The sequence below is a fragment of the Triplophysa rosa genome, linkage group LG14 (genome assembly GCF_024868665.1).
Source record: "Triplophysa rosa linkage group LG14, Trosa_1v2, whole genome shotgun sequence".
NCBI lineage: Eukaryota > Metazoa > Chordata > Actinopteri > Cypriniformes > Nemacheilidae > Triplophysa > Triplophysa rosa.
In genome coordinates, this window is record NC_079903.1 from 14647153 (window position 1) to 14671334 (window position 24182).

Here is a 24182-nt window from a genome sequence, read left to right on the forward strand (position 1 = left end):
CATCAGAACAAAGAAATTCATACAGATTTGGAACAACTCGAGGGTGAGTAAATGATGACAGAATTCTTTTATTTCTGGGTAAACTGTCCCTTAAATGCATCATGAACTAACATGAACAAATAACATTGGATTAATACAGGCTGAAAGCTATATTGCTCATTGTTTGTTCATTATAGTTAATGCATTTATTAATGTTAAATGGGGTCATATGACACGGCTAAAACGAATATTATCATTTGTTTTAGATGTAATGCAATGTGTCTACATGATTTAAGGTTCAAAAATGCTGTATTTTCCACATACCGTGCATGTTTGTATCTCCTCTTTGCCCCGCCTCTCTGAAACGTGCGGCTTTTTAACAAACAGCTCTGAAAAGCGAGGTGTGCTATGGTTGGCCAGGTAACCAGTGCGTAGTGATTGGTCGAATACTGCAAGCGTGTGACGGAAATGTAACGCCTCTTAACATATTTTGAACATCAGGTTCCAAAGCAATTTTACTGACAGGTACGCCCACCTTACTTGCATATACATTTGGGCAATCTTAGTCAAATCATACCACCAACTGACGTAGATTTGTGGGGGTGTGGTTACACGAGGCGTTTCAGGCAGGTCTGGGTGAGCATTCGCTTTTAGATAGAATTAATCTTTTGTTCCGACACTAAGTTTTGCAATTTTGCGTGTCTAATACATGCATGGGCAACTTATAACACACCAAAGACACAGAAAAACACGTATTCGCGCCATATGACCCTTTTAACAAATACAACCTTACTGTAAAGTGTTACAACCCCCCCCCCCCCATAAAATATGACAGATATAAAACAGATTTTTGTCACTTGTGGTCTTCAAAAGACCTTTGGACCATACTGTATACATGCTCATACCGGGCTCCAATCATGAGATTTATGCTATCTCACCAAGATCTGACAAAGACGGGTGCGGTGCTGAAACGTCTCATGGAGGGGTGTGATGTTCGATAATAGCATATTTGAGCTGTAAATCTCAACTATATGAGTAATTTAAAGACTTGTTGATTTCAGAACGCACGTTTCAGCAGAGTGGTTACACGACCACAGATTTCAAGAACATGTGTCTGTGTGAACATGTATCAAAGAAGGAGGACAGGGAGTGGAAGAGGGATACGAGCGTGTGTGGTGGAAAAGGAGATTAGCTCTCCTATTAGAAATACTAACTGCCCTGTGTTTGGTTGTATGGTAAACACTCAGATTAAAAGACTGATGATCAGTAAAAACTCTTCCTCACTGGTCTGATAACATGTTAAATGTAAACCACTTTTTTCAACTTAATTCGGCCTTACATGTAGCTCATCTGGGAGAGCACTACACTAACAAAAGCAAGGTTGTGGGGTTGATTCCCAGTTTAACAGTATTGATAAAACACATCCCTCAAATGCATTGTAAAGCACTTTGATCTGGTAAATCCAAAAACATACATGCCGTGTGAAACATAATATATGCACTAATATTTAATACAGTATACATAATTTTCAGGCTTAACCTCCCACCACAAAAGAGTTGTTCTAATCTCATGCCCTACACATGCCATTTTACTGACCCTACCAGCTAGACTGATCCTTTCTTTCTCTTTCTCTCTTTTCTTCTCAGAAATGCTCGCTTACTTCTCTGTTCCCAGGATCACATGTCTGTCTTTTGATCTGTGAAACTAACAACACAACAAAGAAACTCTAGAAGCAGCACTTTACAAGCTTGTAATGTGACATGACTTAATGCCCCACTCTCATTAACTTAAAGAGCAGAAGGTCCTTGTGTGATGGTGTGTAGGTGAGAGATGGAAAAAAGCACGAGAGCATGAGGTACAGATAGATAGAGAGATTATGGAAGGGCGGTGAAAGTCAAAGTGAGATATGATTCATTTAGTAATGATGAGAAACCAAGAAAACTATCATTCAAAGACATCTGGACAATTCAAATGGTCTTAAACTTTAAACATTAAAAAGAAAATGATGATGTTTAAAGTAGCTGTAGAAAATATTACAGAAATTCTGAGTTAAATATGGCCTTCTGTTGGTTACCACAAGAAATAATGCCGACTAATAATCGCTTACCCTTCTTGCATGTGCGAAGTCACATACGATTTTAAGGCTGTTCAAAGAAATAAATCTTTAGTTTCTTTAAACATCCACACAAGGACTGAGATGACAGCAGTGCTTCTCAGCTGACAGGTTATAAATCCGTTTTCTAAAATATGATTCTGCATAGTTATAGGACAAAAAAAAAAATTAGTAAGGAAAAAAGATTTCTCCTCATCTTTGAAAACCATTAATAAAAAAAAATAAAAAACACATTTACAAAACAAGAACTCATGCTGCCATGTTTTTAATTTTTGGGCTACAAATTTTTGGTTTGATGCATACATTCATGACAAAACAAATTCAGTGTGTCATCTTTCTCTTCTGTGCATTATTTGTTTTACAAACTAAAGTAAAAGTTACATATTATTACATAATATTATTTTCAGTGATTATTAACAGAAAGCAGATTATGTCAACACAATTTAATTTAAATATTTTCCTTTAGGAATATAAATTCTGGTGCTCTTGTCAGTAATGCAAAAAAAAGTGTTTTGGGAAGAGACAGAAGTACTTTAGTGTGTGCCCTATTATATCTCTACTGTATATACAGCCGTGGAAAAATTTAATGAAATTGTAATTTAATCAGCATTTCTAGATGTATTATGGCGCCATTCCAGTTCAGTATCTGTTGAATTTCAACAAAATCAAACCTCTGGAGTGACAAAGTCATCCAATAGCAATGTGAAAGACTGACAGCATGACAAGACACATGAAAATGTTGACAATATTAGATCACATAAAAAACACATTTTGAACTTTTCCTAAATACATAAATACAAATATTACTGTTGTATTGCTTAAAAGTGAATACAAACTTATATATGAAAATATACAGAGAATCTTTCCTGTTATTTAGATTTTATGCAAATAAATGCAAATAGAAACAATATTTATATTTGATATTAGGGAGAAATGTTGTTACTAGTTCACAGAATAAACAAAACACATACCTATAATAATTAGCAAATAAAAAAAGGAATCATTTTTTGACATGGTCTCTTAATTTTTTCCGCGGCTGTATATACTGTATGTGTGTGTGTAGTATGCGCTCATCTCTCGCCTTGCTGCCCCAGATTACTGGCAACAGCCCCACTGTCTGTGCTAAAAGTCACGTCGCGAAGAGAGACAGAAACGGGGGAGGCTGAAAAGAGGGGGCGTGAGGGGGCACAGGGCGCAAGACACAGGAAGTGGAGAAAGATGAAGAGAGCAGAGACAATAAGATGTACAAGGGGCTGAGGCAGAGGAAAGGAGAGAAGGAAACGCAAGCAGAGAAGAGAGGGAGAAGAACAGAGAGAAGAGCTAAAGGATTGAGGAGGAACGTGGGAAGAGTGGGAGGGTCGAGAGAAGGAGCAGGCCGTGTGTATATGTGTGTGCGTCTGGCACTTGCAGGCGGAGAGATAGCTCAGGTCAGGCTGGCCGGACGTGTGTGTTTGTGTTTGGCTGAAGAGGGATGTGAAAGCAAGAAAGCCCTCACTGGCTAAGCTCAGAGTTGGAATGGAGCCATCACAGAGATGTGATGCGCACACACATGCGTATACCCAGAAAGCCCTTAAACTCATGCACATCTCCCTCAAATATAAACAACTGGTATTTGCGGTGCATCTGTTTAACTGCATGTCTTCAAAGCTCTGGGATTTGAGCGGACGCAGAACTGGTCAACATCTCGGTGCGGGTTACAAACAAGACCTCAAAATGATAACAGCTAACTGTTTTTAAGCAAGTTGCAGGAAAGTCGAAGCTGCTCAAGGTTACGACAGAAACACAAAACAGGATGGGCCCTGCTTAAGTATAGCCCACTATCTTGGGGGCTCTTGAGTTGCGATGCCCTCTATGTGGCACCAGGAAGTAAGCAGACGTCTGTCCCGAAGTGCGGGGGGCTTAATGCTAGTGTCCAAAGAATGACTCATCCATGACCTATTAATACAAATGCATTAAGCAGACAAGCTGACCCAAGGAATGTAAACGTGCCCCAGCACAGACCACCACTTCCTGCTTTGAACGTCCCACTGCGGGCCGTCCGTGGCGCATCACGACACTGTGGCCTTCCAAAAACGTCAGCTTCGCTTTGCGGCCCCCCACCGCTGTCTGAGAATTCCTACACTCCGAAAGTCACTTCCTGTCCCTGTATTCCAGAGTTCTGTGGCCCCCCCGTTTCCTTAGTGCACTCTAGAGAGGCGGCCAGGTTACTGTATGGGAGCAGGCAGGAGGAACCATTACGGCAGTGGGTGGAGAGGTGGCGTATTACACGATGGAGGTGCTGCTCGGCATTGTTTCCAGTCTGAGAGGCTGGACTGTCACACCCTGGGTGAGGAGGAGCACAAGGGAGGTAAATTTAGAAAGCAAATACCAAACATTCTTATGCAAGCTTTCTTGTGTTTGTTCCTGTGATTATGGTTACATGAATGCCAGACTGCGCGCATGCTTTTAATATGTTGTTGCGTAATACGCTACCGAAAAAAGTTTAGGGTAACTAACTAATGACTAAACTGTTAAAAATGTTTCTCATGATTTTTTTGACCTGAAGGTGCATGCTTAAATGTTTGATATGAGTTATTGGAGAATTAAAAAAAAAATTCAGCTGAATATTTAAATTGTAATTAAAAAATGTTTATAAAATGGATGGCTTGAACGGAATAATGAAGAACGGGCATCCAATAAGAGCCCAGCATAGATGGGAACTTCTTTAATACTCCTTCAATACAGTATGGACCACTTCGCAAGATGTAAACACTGGTCCAGTAGCACTTCCGATTCAGTTATTTTATTTTATATGTGTTTAAATCTTACATATATAATAAAATCTTAAAGATATTTGTTTAAATTTTTGATTTAGGTTATTGATTGGTTGTATTCCATTCAAACGTTTGTGCAGTGTAAAAAAAACGAAACAGGAAGTTATTCTGGACCAGCGTTGTTTACATCTTCTATAAGTAGTCTATAAATGCTCAAAAAAGCATTTTAGTCAAACCTCAAGAAGTTGGTTGATAAAATAATAGAGTACATTTTTTACAAATTCTACCTAAAGGGTGGCTGCTTTGAAAATGGTTAAAAAAAAGAACATATTAAAAATGGAAATGAGCAAATGATGCTAAACATTTCACCAGTAATGTAGATCTACAGTTTCTGCATTTGTAAAAAAACAGCAAAAAATCCGTGAAAATATACTATATTAATAAATGTTCCCTATTGACTTTTATAATTTTTTTTAAATATTTTTTTCCCCCATTTTTGTCCTTAGGAATTATTTTTTTTACATTAATTGAACAGTGTACTTTAGTCCAGTTGGAAAAAGTTAGAGTAGCGAGTCTTTGTTCCGGCAACAGAGAACAGTCAAGCTGGCAGTGAAAGGGTTAAGTTTTCCTGGACCGGGCCAGAATGTCTTGGCCATTTCCTGTGGGCTGCCCAGCCCTGACCTGCTGGCCCAGGCCCGGCCGCACACACACGTAGACATCTGACCCATGCATCCTGTCAGACAGCAACACCCCCGCGACTCCTCACAAACTTACATACAAACACACACGTTAAATGTGTCCACGAGTTTCCCTGCTCTGCACCGATATAGAAAGCTCTCAGCAGGGGTTGGTGGAATCCGTCCAATCAAAGACTACAGGTGCCTCTTGTGGGAAGTATTAAACCAATTGTACTCACACACACAAACACACTCAGCTAAACGCATCTCGCCTCGTCCGCACACCAGCATCTATGCCTCCTCTCTCTACAGGTCTGGACAGAGGCGGAGCAGGCGCACTTGTTCCTGTACATCCACGGCCATCTGTGTGTGAGCCCAAACGGAAGGTGTCAGGAAGCAAGGCCAGAGTCCAGAGGCCAGAACAATGAAGGTGAACCATTCTATTTTACAGCACAGAACTGGCTGTTACCATTTTCCTCTCTCCAGTACGTATGTGTATGCGTTCGTCTGGTTTGTCCATCAAGCTTGACGCTTGGTTTCCCGACGGCACGATGCATGTCGTACGTGTTGAGGGTTGTGTCTCACGGGTCAAGGGTCTCATCTCGTGCGTTTTGCGTGTGGCGAGACCTGCCGCATTTCCGCCCTTGGATTGTCCTGTGATGTCATGCTTTGTAGGAGGCTCGAGCAGAATGCTGCGGGGGCGGACACTGGATGTGAGGTGGCCCACCTTATTACTGCAGGATTAGATTGGGGGGTGAAAACAACAGAATGGAAAAGCGTGGGTTTTGGAAAACAACCCAACCCTTCCTTTCTCCCTCACTGTGTTAACTGCCAATGTCACTTTTTCTCTATGCATTAAATTGATAGTTTACCTAAAAATTAATTTTCACCCTCTTGTTATTTCAAACCTGCATGACTTTATTTCTACTGCAGAACACAAAAGATATTTTGAAGGATGTTATTACCCGAACAACAGCGGTACACTTCTATAGTATGGACACAAAACCAATGCAAGTCAATGGGAACCGCCCTTGTTTGGTCACCAACATTTTTCAAAATATCTTCTTATGTGTTTTGCAGAAGTAAGAACGTCATACAGGTTTGAAATGACAAGAGGGTGAATAAATAATGACAGAATTTTCATTTTTAGGTGAACTATCACTTTAAGTCGTAGTACAGAGCATCAAGTGCAAGGCACACTGGCGTGTTTACAGGCTTCACATATTAACACTCCTGTTAAAGCAGCGAGGGGTAGCCCTGGTCTAAAAGTTTTCTGGAGCACTCGAAGGGATATCCTCATCTGATGTGCCACATTTTGCCTTTTAAATGACTATAACATGACTGCCACCAAACTACGGCTTAAAAAGTTCAGTCTTGTTCACCAAGCCAAGAGACCATTTCCAAGTATTTCTCAAAAGAAATAAACATTTCACAAACACCTCCTTTACCCAAAAAGGTTCATTCCCTTTTTTTGCTAATAAAAACGCTAAACTTTTTCACGTCTGCAACCCATATGTACTCATCCGTTCAGCCATTTACAGTGCTCTTTGATGAATAGGGCCAGATAATATGTTGCAATTATCAGGCCAGAACCAACCTGTGTGAATAAAACATGTCAAAGTGTAAATCTAGCTCTGTGTTCTAGATGACACCCGGCCCTAGAGTCGCCCCGCGTGTAATTAGAACCAAATGCTGGGGCGTGCGAGTGGACGCGTGAGTGTTTGCTCTCTCCCTCTCTTCTCCATCTCTAATCAGAGAGCCCCTCCGGTACGGTGTGAGAGCTCAGGGGCTGTTCATAAATCAAGACCGGCCTGGGAGAACCTGCAACGGGAAACTGGGACGCTGGTATGGGGATACAGAATATGCCAAATCTACTGAAAGGTACTGTACACGTTCCACTCCACAGGTTTTCTGGAGAAGGTCTAATCTGTTGTCACGATCTTCTCTGATTTGGACTCATTCAGAGACGAATTGGAAACCACTGTGACACCTTTTCAATCCCCGTCCACCTTCCACGTAAAAACTCTGGGAGTAAATTCAGACTTCCCCTAGACATCTCTCCATCTTTCCTTCTCTCTCTCTCTTCTTCTCGATTCTTTGTCTTTTTCTCTTCCTTCTCTTCTCTCTCCGGGGCCCCGTTCTGTTTCAGGCCCTCGTCCCCTGTTGGACCTTGCCTCTCCCTCTCTTCCACATCTGGACAGACAGCTGGGGCTGGCCAGGTTTCAGGACTGGGGGTGGGGGTGGCCACTCGGAGCAGGAGGGTGGGGGAAAGCTATCCATTGCAAAGCCCTGGGCACTGAAAAAAGTGGATAGCTTACAAAAAATAAAGCATTTCACACACACGATGCATACAGCCAAAAGTGATATGTTTAAAAAAATATCTCTCCTGTCTCTCTCAGTCTATCTATCATAGTGTCTCCCCACACACTATTAAAATGCATTACAGAGGGAATGAGAAGGCATTGAGAGAGAGTGAGACGGAGCGAGAAACAAAAGATGCTAGGGAGAGCAATGATTTCAATGTCCTGTTTCCACATCTTAAATGCATTAATCTCTTTAACTCGAGAGCCGACAGCGCAGGGAAGAAAAATACAAACGTAGAGAAGAGTAGGTTGGAATAACATTCTCCATCAAGTCTCACGGTCATTGTTTTACATCTTAAGAGGTGAGCTCAATCACCCTCCCGCCTATATGTGCACTGCATTAATGATGCATGCTTGCTTTACAGTGGAAGAGTTGTTTTGATATAGATGGGTGCCTTGACGTCACAGCTGTGTGGCCGGACTGATATAAGCGATTCCAAGTCATTGTGTGGGAAAGTGCAGGATGTGTGCGCTGGCTATAAGTTACACCTCCCTGTTGTGCCAGGATGACGGTAAAGAGGTCTTTTGTTTCAATTAGCGCGCTACGGCCCACTTTCTCCGTTCTGCCTAAAGGTTGCGACCTCTGCTGGAGTTCATGCAGGGACAACCCAGCCAGACCTCGGCTGCACAGCAGCTCGGCAGACTTGGAGCGGGTGGGAAGTCTGCACAAATATGGAAAAGATTTGACATTTTTTCACTTTCCAAAAAATTTTGTGGAACACTTAGACGGGAGACCATAACAGACCAATAAGAACCCCGCACGGCGTTTTCACAACACAGGGGAGGGAGGTTGAAGAACAGGCCTAGGAAGTCAACGACGAAAGCAAGTCAGTCAGACTGTCAGCTATGCTTGCAATGGAATACTCAAGAAGTATACACTGTGTGCTGCTTATTGTTGTTACATATAGCGAGTAAACATTAGGTATAATAACAAGATAAACAGTACTACTGAATGTGAGTGACACACGTACACACATGAAAAATACACAGCATCTTTTCTGTTACTTTGACCTGTTTCTTCAGTTTTCATTCTCTGCAAATAGAAACCATATTTTTGATTGTAATTTGGGAGAAATGTTGTTAGTAGCTCACAGAATGAAAAATGATCATTTTACCTAAACACGTACCTATAAATAGTAAACATTATAGTAAATTATAGCATATTACAGAATATAATATTATAGTAAATAAAACTGAAAATGGTCTTTAAAATGTTGTTTTTTTCCCACGACTATAAAACAAATTACTGTAATTATGAGATTAAGAGAAAAGGACAAAAATGGAGGAAAAGAAATAACTAAGGACTATATACTATAAAATACAGCTATAAATGTGCAAACTGAATGAGGTGAATGTAAAGAGTTAGGATATTAAAGATCGGGTAACACACTCAGTTTCTGCCAATCTCATATTAATCTTGAGTACCTATACAGTAGTATTGCATACGTTGTATCTTCGAAGAGTATTTAGTTTGATCAAATTTATAAAAGAGGGATACAGCTGTACGATTATTTCCGGAAAAACACGAGTTCCTGGAGGCAGGCAGTGGGACGGAGCTACAGCACGAGCACACAACACATCATCACATTAATCCCTTCATGTTTTTTACACTATGCACGTGCACGCCGATTGCCAACAAAGAACAAACATATGACTTAGTTTCACTTACTGCGTGCAGTTCATGTCCGGCATCTTTTAGCAGTGGGACCGCCATCTATCAGTTTCAAAAGATCTCCAAATCCAGTGTTATATCCACCGTTTATATAACGTCCATCACTGAAATGCCGTGTACAAACAGACACACCTAAACTTCACTATCGCAATAGTAACGAGCTGCAGGCCCACAGCGCAGCCATTCTTGATGCAGTACAGACAATCTTGATGGTAAGCGGGTCTCACTCGTCGGTTGGCGTGTGGGCGGGCTCTTTCTTTCGCCTTGCCATGCTTTTCCAGACTTTTAAAAAACGTTCTGAAACAAGTTGGAGTGCTGGGGGAGTGTATCAAGCACAGAAATACTATGTCATATGTCCAAATCATTTTTTAACAAGTTGACCATGTTAAGCATGAGAAGCCAGCACGTTCAACAGTGCAAACAAGTCAGAATGCATGACAGCATGTTATCCCGCATTTAAATACATTTTGTAACTTTTGCTATCTGTGTTGAAATCTCTGTTTGTAACCTAAAATTCCAGATACTTTTAATATTTATCATTACGTGATAAAGTTTGATGGTTGAAGTCTAACTGACAAGATCAGTTGGGTGTGATAATTAAATCATTAACCAACAGATCCAATTATAAATCCTTATTATAAGCTTACAGTTGTGAATCGTGGTAAGGTAATTTTATGCACTTGGTCAATTACTTCAGGTCTCAAATAGCAGCTGAAATTATTCTGACTCACTAGAAATGAAAGGTCATGCCAGGTGCATTTTTGTGGGATATTGGGTTCTGTGCTCTGTTGTGTGCTGCATATTTTGCAAACAGAGAATTCCATACATACAGAACACTTGCATACTACGTACAATAAACATACTATAGATAACAGTACAAAAAGTATGTTGGTATACTATTCCAAGCACAGCATATGTTTCTGTGTAACCCAGAGAGAGGGAGTGTAAGTGAATAAGAGCTGAAGTGCGTGTGTTAGTGTGTGTAAGGGAGTGTGCTGTTCACAGGGTATGGGAAGGTGAACCCAGGCTTCACTCTGTACAGGAAACCCTTGATTAGTGCTAATGAGAAATGCAGGCCATATTAATGCAGCCACACACCTCTTCTTACCTCCTGCCATCTGCAGCACACCCATTCCCTGCCAGACACCATAAACCCACGCACACAGTCACACAGTCACACAGTACTGACACACAACACTCTTAACACACTTAACACTCGCCCTACACATGCATAAGCCACATCCCACAAATACTGAAATAAATAGAAACAAACAAGCACACAAACACGGTTAAGAAATCCACACTTGCTACACACCTCAACACGCCAGAGGGTCAAATCTTCGAGCCCCATTGCATTATGGGCCATATGTGGTGTCGACCCCCATAGATGAGGTGCTAAACACCATTTGCATGGAGAATAACCGGATGAAAGCGGGCGAGAGTTTAAGAAGATGGTGCAATGGAAAAGATGTAGATGGAGAAAAGGTCTGTCAAACACACACACGCACACGCACACACACACACACACACACACACACACACACGCACACACACACACACACACGCACACACGCGCACACACGCACACACACACACACACACACACACACACACACACACACACACACAGCAGTGTTATTAACTGCTCCTGCAGATGGTAGAGTGGGGTGTTCTCACACACTAAGACACGGATACCCTCAAATATCCCCTCACACTCCCACCCACACATTAACATGTGTTTCACATTCAAATAGGCCATGTGGAAATCTCAAGCCTTTGCTCTTGCTCACACACACCTACACACAGAAAAAAACCCAACACATGTATGATAGAGGATGGTCATACAGATCAGATGAGATGTTTTTTAAATTACCATACTACATACCAAGGTGTATTGACAGGTCTCTATACTGTAATAACAAATAAATAAAAAAAACAAAAAATACTGTATAAAACATAACATGTATTATGTGGCCTCCTTGCTATTTTAATTGAGAGACATTATGAGAAGTGAAGGAAATAAGGTGTAAGAACTCTTTCAGTCACATGAGCATCATCACGTGCACTAACCACCGCATCCCAGCTCTGACCAATCATCTCAGTATGACTACGCAAAGGATTCACCTAATATTATAATATGCACCTGACAAGTGACATTAAAACAATTGTCTCCCTCCAAAAGTCTTTACGTCATCATGAAAATCTCCACTTTGTTATTCATTTTTCTGTATTCATGGCCTGGAAGTGCAAATGTGCTTATGTTATGGGAAATACAGAATGTAAGTGTGTGTTTACGTATCCGTGTGTGTGGTCACTTACAAACATGTGTCCGCCTGAGAATGAGGTCACATGTCTGGGTAAATGAGAGCCTGTTTTCCTGTGTGCGTTGTACATAATGCATGACAGGCAGCGTGAAGGTAATGTGTGTGTGAGGGAGAAAGAGAGACCCTAAAGCACAATGAGCTGTGAGTAATCTGACAGGAGATGAAATAAGGAAACAAATGACACGAACAGGGTTTTATCTCTAATTACATAAGAGGGATGGAAAGAGAAAAAGTGGAGGAGAGTGATTGGAGCGAGGGGGTCTTCTCGCTCCGGTTTACCCAGCTGGAGAGCTTTGAGACAAGATTCTGATGTCACCCCGTTTTCCTGTCCTGCCCAATAACTCTTGCACTTCCTGTCCCCAGTGTAGTGATGTCACAGGACAGCTGGGGATGTCACGTCCACTTGCCCAGACACCCCAGCGCCCTTTCTCTCTCTCTGGGTCTCTCTGTCTTTTTTCCATTCTTCAATCAATGAAATCCCTCTGAGACCAGAGACTGCAACAGAAGCACGTACCACAAACACATACGCACATTAGTGCCAGCGTAACCCAAAACTGAACGAAAGCCCTGTGTTTAAATATCAGTTAAAAACGGAGCTTTAAAAGTGAGCTGAACAGTCTGAGGTCATGAACATTACATGAATGAAGGCATTTCTCTGATGTTCAGTCCGTCCTATGCCTGTGGCCAAAAAACATCTGTGATGGGCTTCAGAAGAGCACAATGACTGCAGTGTTTGTTCTTACTGTACATACTGTTTCTCAGTCACCCGTTATGGGGTTAATTTTAATGGCCCTTTCATTCAAGTTGAGTGGATGACAGATGTCACACACTTTTAAAAACTTAAGTCTGTCTCTCCTATTAAAGTTTTATCAGAAGTGGCATGTTTGCTTTGCTTATTAGGGCTGAGTGACAGGGAATTCCTCACAGCTGGAAGTCGAGACACAACTACTCTATGAGCGTGAAGATGAGACTAACAAGAGATCAGACTGGGACAGAGATGAGACTGACACTGAGAAATAAATGAGATGAGCTCTGAGATGAAACAGGTGCTGAGACTGTGATGAGACTAGGACGGAGACAGAATTGAGACTGACACAGAGGTAAGACTGGGATGCGACAGAGATAAGAGTTGGACCAATACAGAGGTAAGACTTGAACTGGGAGAGAGATATGACTGAAACTGTCTGTTTTAGACAGACACTGTGGCAGAGATGAGATCTGACCAAAATCTTCCTGCTTTTGTGTCTTCTTGCACCTCACAGCATCTCCCTGCGCTCTGTGAACACTCTCCACAAACCTCCAACATCTATCCCTACATTTACCGATTTGTCAACTTGTTTATTTACAAACAAATCGCACCCGTAAACCTGGAGCCAAACAGAGAGCGCATAAAAACCACCGACCACACTCTGGTTTCTGTCCCGCCTTCCTCACCTCATAATTGTTTAGCAGACTGTGACAAAATAACTCAGAGAGACTCATTTGAAACAGCTGTCCCCTGATCTGATGTTAAACTCAGATCTGATTTCCAGCTCCTCATTCAGCTTTCACACTCCCACAAACCCATTCATTCACCATCATCTCTTAGCCACACATAATTCACTCCAAAAGCCATTCATTCTTCAACTGAAAGAATGAGAGAGCTGGGAGGAGAAAATGTTGAGGAAAATGGTGTGTGTGTTCAAGAGAAAGAAAGAGGGAGACAGAGAGAGAAAATGATAAAAAGTAGGGGTCAGTGCCCCCCACTTCCACACACTGTACGTGCAAGTCAGCAGGACGCCCCTTTTGGAAAACGAACACCCTGATCTCTCTTCTTCTGCCATGAACCCACCCTGTCCCCGGCTGGCCACTGTCCTTACCCAAACACACACTCAGCGACACTTTCTCACACACACACACCACTCGCGCTGTACAAACACTTGCTGCAGTAGGATTGAGTTTCATTAGCTAATACACATAAACCTAGTTACACACACACGTACGCACGCATGTTCACCCACTTATCTACTAAAGAGACAACACTTCTGTTATTTTTAGATAGTGGTATGCCAACAAGGATTTTTCATTAGCTGATGCAAATAAGTACAATGTCAAAAACAATTCCTCCCAACCTTCTCACCTGTGTTTCTCCATCTCTCTAAAGACAAACTCAACAGGTGAAGGATCGCACAGTGTGGCAACATCAGGTACATCTCTGGCAAATAACCAAAACAAGGCCCATAAGATAAAAAACAGATATTGCCCGGTGATATCTCGTTTTAATCCTCTTTATTTCTCACTCCTCTACCTGATTGTCTGAAACTTTTCCCCTGTGACTCCTTGCTTCCGTTCCCAGGCTGAGAGGTGGGACTGTGGCCATAGTACACACACTTTCCAGTCTTGAAGGCCAGCAGCGGCTCCTCCTGTCCATACGTGTCTGAAGGAAACCTTGCGATGTTTTCAGATCAGCTCACCAGCCTCCTGAAGCATCTGCACATACACAACCACATTTATTTAAATGAGGACATAAAGTGAAATTACAAGTATAGACAAACCTTACCTTAAATCTAAAAAAAGTAAAGTCACCTGTATTTATACAGTACCGTACATAATTATGTACACACATAGTGTACAGCTGCAGAAAAAAAACATTCCAAATTTTTATTTAAGCAGCATCTCTAGATGTATTGTGATCATTCCAGTCCAGTATCTGTTGAATTTCAACAAAATCAAACCGACAATGCTAAAAACTGATAGCATGACAAGACGCATGAAAACTGATAAAAATCATATCACATAAAAAATGATTTTGAACTTTTCCTAAATACATGTACAAATATTACTGCTGTAGTGCTTAAAAGTGGATATGAACTTGTTTTCTTAGCAGTATTTGAGATCTGAAAAAATACAGAGCATCTTTTCTGTTATTTTTTCCTGTTTCTCCGGTTTTCATTCTCTGCAAGTAAATGCAAATAGAAATAATACTTTCATTTGAAACTTGGGAGAAATATTGTTAGTAGTGCATTGAATGAAACAAAAATGATCATTTTACCTAAACACATACCTATCAGAAAAAAAGAAAATAATGTTTAATTGGTCCCTTAATTTTTTTCTGCAGCTGTATATTATGTTATATTTTATTACGCGGCTTGGAATGGAATGGCAGATTCTGATTGGCCAGTCACGACATTTGCAGGTTCATTATTCCCAGATATAACCTCTCAAAACGAATAACTCACCGTAACCCAGATGCAGCAAATCAGTTTGACAGGTTTTTTGAAAAATTAAATGTAAATATATCTTTTAATAACATGACATTATATTTACAAATGATTAAACAAAATTGCCTGTTCGTGACATCTGAACATCGTTTCTTACCTTAAAACCGAAAGCAAACGTCTTTTCTTTGCGGAGGGTCTACATTACAAGTAGCCGTGTAATAAGCGGGATAATGCACAAGCAGCCGGCTGTTTTCGAGAAATAAGCTTATTTCTGCGATAACAACCAGCTGCCTGTACATTATCCCTTACATAGAGCACAAAACATGGGCTAAAGAAACAAAACAAAACAAATAAAAACACAAAACAAAAACATTAATTCTTTGCATGACTAAACAAAACATGATAGCAGGGCTCTAGAGTGCGACCAATTTGGTCGCACGTGCGACCTTATTTCTCAATAAGCGGGTTTCCATCACTCTGGTTTTATTCGCATTTTGAAGTTTCGCATCAGAAACGAGTGATGGAAACGCCAAATTTCGAATTAAAAACCCTTAATTCGCAAAACGTTTTTACGCTCGCTTGAGGTGGTTTTTCATTTTTGCGAAAAAGGGTTAATGCGAATAATGGGAGATGGAAACGCATTTGCCCAATAAATTCCTCCAAAAAGTCACGTAATTGCACTATGAGACGGCGTAACCTGAATAACTAGAGAACTGATCTTGTTACACAGCATCAGAAATGTTGTGATGGTCATTCTTAAATGCCTGAGCAAAGTCGTTAAGTATTTCTGTAATTGCCTCTTAGAACTGTCACAACTGTGTTTCCCAAACAGCAGGCGTCCACAAAAGCACCGCATTTATTGTGTTTCGTAATCATCTGCTTGCGCAAGTATTATTCTATATGAAAATCATGATATTCAGTGACGGTTGACTATTTGGACGGAAACGGTGCTTATTCGAAAATGTTTTATGTGATATTCCAATTTTGCGCATAAGCTAAATTCGCAACTTTGGATGGAAACCTAGACATATGTGATGCGATGTGGGAAAACCCATCGGATGTCGCGCTGGGACGCGGGAAAGACAGTTCACATATCAAAGTAAACCACATAACATGAAGAATGAAGGAGTATCAATGCACATTTCCCGCCAGTGTAAGTACGGCATGCAAAGTTTTTTCATACAACGTTTTCGTGAGATGACAGAGCTCCCCGTCTGCAGCACCGGGAGTTATCCGATCGCAAAACATACAAGGGATGATCAAAAGTCCAGACACTATGCACATGATAAACAACGTAAAACTTGCTTCACTGCTTATTAGTTGTTGTCCGTAATGTTTGCTAGTTTCCTTGTGTAGTGATAATGGCAGAGCTCTCGGTCTTTAAGTGTGCCCTGCACCATTTTCCTTACTTTCGTTTCATTCAAGGTTTTGTACAGTATTTTTATAGACTTCAACACTAGGAAATGTTTATTTATTAAATTGTTATTAGAGTAGCCTAAGTCTTTTACCACTGTAAAGTGACTTTTAGTTGTGAAACTGGACTGTTGTTCTTTTATTTTCATCACTTAGCTTTAAACCCGTTTTTCTCCAAATCCCGTTCCTGAAAATCCTAGCGTTTCAGCCGACCTCAGCCATAACTTTTGTTACATACACAAGGTTGTGAGCAAAATAAAAACTGATTTGGAAACGGCTTTAATATGGTATCAAAAACTGTAATATATAAATTTGCACCATGTGTTGGGTTTTCCCAGATCGAATCACATATGAATATAAACATTAAAACATTAAATATACATATGAATATAAACAACAACGGCTTTATTGGGCATTCAGTTGTATTAAAATACAACAAGTTCCGAGACGCAAGTACAGTGTGATGACGTCACGAACATACTACCACCTAACGCCACCTTGCACCATAGTGACGGGTAATAATAAATTATGACGGATTTTTTACGAGCCTGTCAGTCAAAATGACGGACAATAAAAAAGTCTAGCTCAATCTCTGGTGTGTACGTGTGAAAATGCGTGTGCTGCAGTCAGACAGAGAGGTGAGGAGCCTATAGGCCCGTCAGTTAAACAGAGAGGGGAGGAGCCTATAGGCCCGTCAGTTAAACAGAGAGGGGAGGAGCCTATAGGCCCGTCAGTTAAACTGAGTGGATGTAGCGCAGATGATGAGAGAAGATGAAAAGAACAATTCACAACTTTTTCGTGAATAATGTTAAGTTAAGGCCTGATCCGTCCGAAAATCATAAGCAATGCTCTGACACGGAGCCATCAACCTCCCAGGTTATGTCAAGCCCTGGTCCATTTATCTTGAGATGTTTTAAGTTTAAATTTCAGTTCAGTGAAGCACTTTAAGCACCAACACTTATTCAGTAAGTTACCTTTCTTGTAGAATTGTGCTTCAAATAAAGAACTTTATGTTGACCAGATTGTTAGTTAATCATTTACAAGTCAATTTTGCCTATATGGACAGCGAAAAAGTGAACTGGTAAAACTGCGGTGTTAAATGCGATGCGGTCGAAAATTTGGGTGCACCTAACTTTTGTGCTGGTGCACCTAAGAAAAAAAGTTAGGCGCACCAGTGCAACAAGAATGTTCATCATATGGCACAAAAACAATTTATAATTGTATCCAAAATGTGTCATTTTTTGTCAGAAAACCTGTCATTACCTTTGTGTACCTTAGTCAAACCCTGAGTGCTGAATAAACCATGTAAACACTTCAGCAACCTGAGAAGCTGCTGTCCTCCAGAAATCTCTGCTAATGAGTCGAGAGAAGCCAGAGATGACTACATATGTGTATACACACAGCCCCTGGCCCTCTATGAGAGCTCTCTGCCAGTGGATTACCACATTGATCGTCAACATGAAGTTGGGCAAAACTAAACAATGGCTGGCTTACCGTCATGTTTCTACTGCTTTACTTGATATGTGTGTAATATCAAACCACTCTGATCTCATAATGTTAACCAGCTCTCCAGAGATCCAGACTGATGTGCCACACCACTAAAGCATCTGGGTCAGAGGAGAACGGGGAGAAATGTGTTATCAGCTGCCCTGCACTGGTACTGGCTGCAGTTCTATATTGGATTAGACCAGCGCTCTGATAAAACACAGGGCAATTGGTTTAGTGATGAGACTACTGAGAACAAAATAATCCATTTAGAGGACTACAGCTGAGCTGTGTGCTTTACCAATGAGGAATAGCAGGGACAAAATGCACAGATGTTAAACGGATAGTTCATCCAAAAATGAAAATTCTGTTCTTCTTTACTCACCCTCTTGTCATTTCAAACCTGTATAACCTTCATTCTTCTGCAGAACACAAAGATATTTGGAAGAATGTTGGTAACCGAACAACGACGGCACCCATTGACTTGCATTGGTTTTGTGTCCATACAATAGAAGTGAATGGGTACCGCCATTGTTCGGTTACCAATATTCTTCAAAATATCTTCTTTTGTGTTCTGCAGAGGAAAGAAAGTCATACAGGTTTGAAATGACAAAAGGGTGAGTAAATGATGACAGAATTTTAAGGACCATCACTTTAAGGATACATTCACAGGCCCCACAATTAAAGGGGTCATATGGGGGAAGTACGTGTTTTTCTGTGTCTTTGGTGTGTTATAAGTTGCCCATGCATGTATTAGACACGTAAAATTGCACAAATGAAAGTGTGGGAACAAAAGATGCATTCTATATAAAAGCAAATGCTCATCCAGACTTGCCTGAAACGCCTCGTGTAACCACACCCCGGCGAATCTACGTCAGTTCGTGGTCTGATTTGACTAAGATCGCCCAAATCTACAGTTAAGGTGGGCGTAATTGTAAATCTCATTGTATCGTCTGTCAGTACAATTGCTTTGGAACCTGATGTTCCGAATATGGTAAGAGGTGTTACATTTCCGTGAAATGCTTGCAGTATTTGACCAATCACTATGCACTGGTGAACTGGCCAATCATAGCACACCTCGCTTTTCAGAGCGATGAGCTTTGTAAAAAATCAGCGCGTTTCAGAGAGGCGGGGCAAAGAGGAGATACAAACATGCATGGTATGTGGAAAATACAATGTTTTTTAAACTTTAAATGGTGTATACACATTGCGTTACATCTAAAACAAACAATAATATTCGTTTTAGCCGTGCAATATGACCCCTTTAAAAAATGAAGAAGTCATTTTGTTTGCTGTGTTTGTCGCTTAATTGCTCCTGTGACTGGCACTAAGACAGATAAGAATAAATTTGAGACAGAGAGATGGGACTGAAATAGAGATGAGTTGAAAATATAGGACTGACGCTGAGAAAGAGCTGAGACTGAAAAGAAAGAAGACTAGAAAAGACCCAAAGATGAGACTGAGTTAAATAAACAGCTCCTTTGAATATGTTTGTGCTTTTCAAATGAATGACTGTGCTGTAAAAGTTGGCTGACTGACCTGCTGCAGGATCAAACCTTAGCTCATATAAGAGTTGTGCAGTTCCGAATAGAGATCAGTTGCTCTGAGGCAACCAGGCATGGAGAGAAGGTGTGAGTCAGTGTTGCTGCAGTTTTGACTCATGGAGGTCAGAGGGAGATGTCAGGTTCTTATTGAATTACGCCCGGAGCGCAGGCAGGGTGAGTATGGGGCCCTCAAACAGCACAGAGGGGTCTCTGTGCCATGTGCCACAGACAGGAAACTGCCAGTCTCTTTCAGATTAAGCCCGTTTCCTCCCTCCGCTCTCACCTCTCCATGACCCGCAGACCTTCCGACATTCATTGTGAGAATGGCACAGATCCAGCGGGCATAAAAATACACCCACAAACACTCACTAAACCGAACGCACACAGATTCTTCCCTTGTTCCAAAAGATACCTAAATCTGATTCAAAAACAGTATGGGCACTGCTATGGAATGCATCGCTAAAGCATTCAACAGACAGAGGGAGAGAGAGAGCGATCGTGAATTAAAACATCAATACTCTATCCATATACAGAGAACTCCCCAGATCCCGGATCGCTCTTTCCCTCCCAAACAAATAGTGGCAGTAATTTTTCCCTCTCACTGGGTTTTACGAGCAGTAATGTGAAGCACCTGTAACCACATCGAAGCCAGACCACTTCTGCAGGGGTCCGTCTGTGATCTGAACTCCACACAAGTATACAAACAGCAACAAACACAGACATAAATGTGTCTGTCGTGTTATGTACACTCACATTTTACAACCGCAAAACAGCAATGTTTAATTCTAGGCACCATTTAGTATTTTTATTCGTATTAATTTATTACAAAAATAAAATGGTGCCGTTTTAGACTTAAAACTAAAAATGGAAAGGTTTGGAATTTTAAAGTTGGAAAAATGTTGAACAGAATGTGCTGTTTTATAACTCCTTTGGGTTTGAAATTGGTTTGATTTGCAGATTGGAGACATTTAATGTAATGAAATCTAAATAAAGTTTAAATGAGCAAAGAACAGACATCGGCACACTTTATATATAAATCAATGTATAATATCTTCTAAATGCAAACACAAATCCTGTAATTCAGGTTTATTATGGATGCAGCTTATTCATAAAAGTCAGCATTATTTGCACTGGTGCAAATAAAATTGCAAAGGCTGTAAACATATTCTAGTATAAAAGACGCTTGGATTCATTCAGGGGCGTAGCTATATGGTGGCCATGGGTGGCCACGTCTACCCCTGAATGATGGATGGCCACCTATCTGTCCACCTCTGTTGTGCGAAGCAGTTTTAAAATGTGTGTCAGAGTTTACGGAGTGCTACGCAGATCATTTAGCGTATGCACTGAAAGTAACGCGAGAACATTACTCTTGCATTAATATGATGTCATACGCTGACGCACTGACGCAAACAGTCTGAGCGCTATAGCTGAACAGCTGCTAACCGCTTCGTGACAGTGTACTGTCTGTGTACCATGGAAGTTCATCGCGAGCAGAAGGATCAGGTCAGTAAAATCAGTCTTTTTAAACTGGATTTCATTCATTAATTACATTTTCGCGAAAGTTTAAGTTGGGGTACTGCAATGTTTATTTTCTTTAAAAAATGCTAACTTACTGCAAATGATAGCTAGCAAATTATTTTTAAATAATGTTAGCACATGAAAGCATTGCAAATAAATTGTTTATTTTAAGTTCTTTGTGTATGTTTTTGACCAGCAAACTATGTGTAATGAAGAATTGGTGTAAATTACAGAAGAATTTCTGCCTGTAAGGATTTTTTGGTCACCCTAATAAAATCACTGGGTCTTACCTGGCCACCTCTAAAAAAAAGTTCTGGCTACGCCCCTGGGTCCATTTTCTAGTGACAGCCATGATTTATAAAATAATAATAAAGTATCATTCGGGCATCTATCATACGAATGATACTTTATCATCATAAATAAGCACACTTCCAGCATTTTAAAGAGCAGATTCAGCTGCTTGGATTGCTGTGGTAGAGCAATTCTTTTGGTCCCAATAAAATACACCATACCCTGCTGCACAGAATGTATGGATTGCGTTCAATGCAGAGTGTACCGAAAAAGAAAGTAAATGGCACCATATGTGGGCATAATTAATTCTTTGTAAACCCCCCAAAGGTGTAAAGCAGAGTAATAAACAGCTGGTGTGTGGGGACATGACCTAACCTCATGACTTACTAGTGAGAGCACAGGGAGTGCCTTGCTGCCGGTCACATGAGAGTCAGAGCTAGAGAAGGGGACTGCAGTCATCATCAACCATCACAGCCTCTGCCACGGAGGAAACAGGCCTCCCGCTCTCTTAGCAATCTCCTATCACCTCCATCTGTTATTAGACAGAAAAACGGCACATCAGCAAATATCCAATAAGATAGCGACGCAGAACCAGGAAGTCACGCTGATAATCATCTCCATATGAATCCAATGTTTGCATGCGGGCTCATGTGCACATTAGCAACGTTACTCGTGATAACCTGCTTTGATTTCAAGCTGCGTTTATGAATGCCTGCGAAGAAACCAGCTGAGCTGGTATTACGCCAACAACATAGACATCATAATTATTTGAAGAACCATGTTTAGCGTAATAATTATTTTAGTCAGGGCTTTTATTCTTCATAAAGCTGTTGGCCAGTGTGTTGTTTCCTGTGCATTTTGGACTTGGTTGCTACACGAAATATTTCACAATCCAGAATTAATATACAGATGAGTAAATAAATGCATGTGAAATATCACAGCCGTTGTTTGACGAATCATACGTCACTTGTTTTAAATGGAAGGGCTGGATCGCTTTCAACTCATGGTGTGGGTGGACTGCTGTCCTATATTAAGGCCACATGTAATGCCCGGCACTCTGTCTACAATAAAAACAGTGGTTTATTAGTCTCTGTGAGAGATCTTTAAGATTGGGTTTCAGGGTCATGAGCCTTCCATTACCTGTAGGGTTAACTTGGTGTGAGGTTAGTACCAGCACGGCACTTTAACTCAAACATTTTCTTCCACATGAACATATATGAATGAATATTTTAACACTTTTGAAATTGGATTTAATAGTAGATTTAATGGTATTAATAGTACAAAATCTTTTGTAAAGAAGATTCCTTTACAAAAACGTTATATTATTATTTTAATAATAATAACATTAACATTATTACTATTAATATGAATATTATTATTATCATAGTAATACTATCGATACCAATTTTAACATTAACATTAATACTTTTTAATAAGAAATAACAGCCATTTTTGGTGTTGAGAGCTGGTGGAAACAAACCACAAATATTTACCAATACTTAGTACATCTGCAATAAAAATGACATTAAAAAGGTGGTTTTTGACAGATTTAACCGAAAATAAGTCATCTGTAATGATGGCTGTTCACTTTTATTCATGACCCATCCATTTTTAACAACTCTCTCACAACCTAACTTAACATAATGATAAGTAATTGTCCTTAATTATTCAAACGACAAAATCCTATAATGAAAGCATGCCCGACGCCTGACTTGCCATCTCAGCAAGCACATAATCATCGTAAAAAGCCACGGACCACAGTAATGCTGCTCCATTATAACCCAAAACAGACAGAGACCATTAAAGCAGAGTGTGACAGTAACAGCAGAAGATGGGAGCAGTTCAGAGAAGCTGCCTGCTACCAGAGCACAGCAGTGTGGGAACCACAAGAACTGTGGAGAGTGGTGATATGAATCACGACTAGGAAAAATAATAGAAATATGAATGAAAAGAGTAAGAGAAGTGCAATGTACTAATGAAAAGAACATTTCACACATTTACGCATTTTCCACAGCAATAAAATGTTGGAGATCTACAACAAAACAGTGCTGTGCGAAAGTCTTACGCCTATTTGTGTACTAGGACTGTTGATTTATAAAAACAAGGAAGCTTGCAATAGATGCTATGACTCTCAAAGAGCCTGTTCGCAGGGGCGTAATTTCCACTGGGGACAGGGGGGACACCTCACTTTTCAAAATCTCGTTCGTGTCCCGCTCACTTTCAAATTAGTTTGCAACCGAGCAGGACACAGAGAGTCTGCCTGTGTCGAAGGGCGGGTCGCGTGCACACTCTAAAAATAGATCATTGAAAGATTGTTTTCAATCACGTGGTTTTGATTTGAATTTAATAGAAATTTGTTTTTACGTGGTCTTTGTTTCGGTAGGCTATGTTAAGCGGTTTCCTTATAATGGACTTCTATGGCGAAGAAACGCGTAACGCGTGATTTATTACTTTTTTCGTTTAATAAGGACTCGTTCTTTTAACAGCAGTTAGTGTATGAGGCAGAAACGTGGGCTTCCCTGGTCGTTGTTTAGGTACGTTAACAATCTTTAAGCATTTTAGAAAGTCATCCGGCTCGTCTCCTTCCGACCGCAGATTCAGGTTTACAAGCCATGTTTTCCTCCTTTTCTCAGTCAATACTCGCATTTTCCCCCTTCATGAACATCAACTTTTGCTACACAATAAAAACACATGGTTTCATGGTTTAATCAATTTAAACAATCAAAAACAACGCAAACGTAGGTATTTTGAATTTGTGATAGGATTCAAATAAAAAACATGTCACCCCATTTTGTGTCCCCCCACTTCTAAAACCAAAGTTACACCCTTGCCTGTTCGTAACATTAAGTC

General features: G+C 40.6%; 1 long non-coding RNA gene across 2 annotated transcripts in view; it reads right to left on the bottom strand.

Annotated features, from left to right (window-relative positions):
* LOC130564753 (uncharacterized) overlaps positions 1 to 24182 on the bottom strand; it is a 79216-nt gene that overhangs the window by 11366 nt on the left and 43668 nt on the right. The window contains exons 3-5 of one of the 2 annotated variants that reach the window (XR_008964300.1): positions 21720 to 21864; positions 14169 to 14350; positions 14001 to 14075 (exon numbers count right to left, since the gene is read on the bottom strand). This is a non-coding gene — a long non-coding RNA (uncharacterized LOC130564753). The remainder of the gene's footprint in view (positions 1 to 14000; positions 14076 to 14168; positions 14351 to 21719; positions 21865 to 24182) is intronic. The other variant, XR_008964299.1, reaches the window with a different exon arrangement.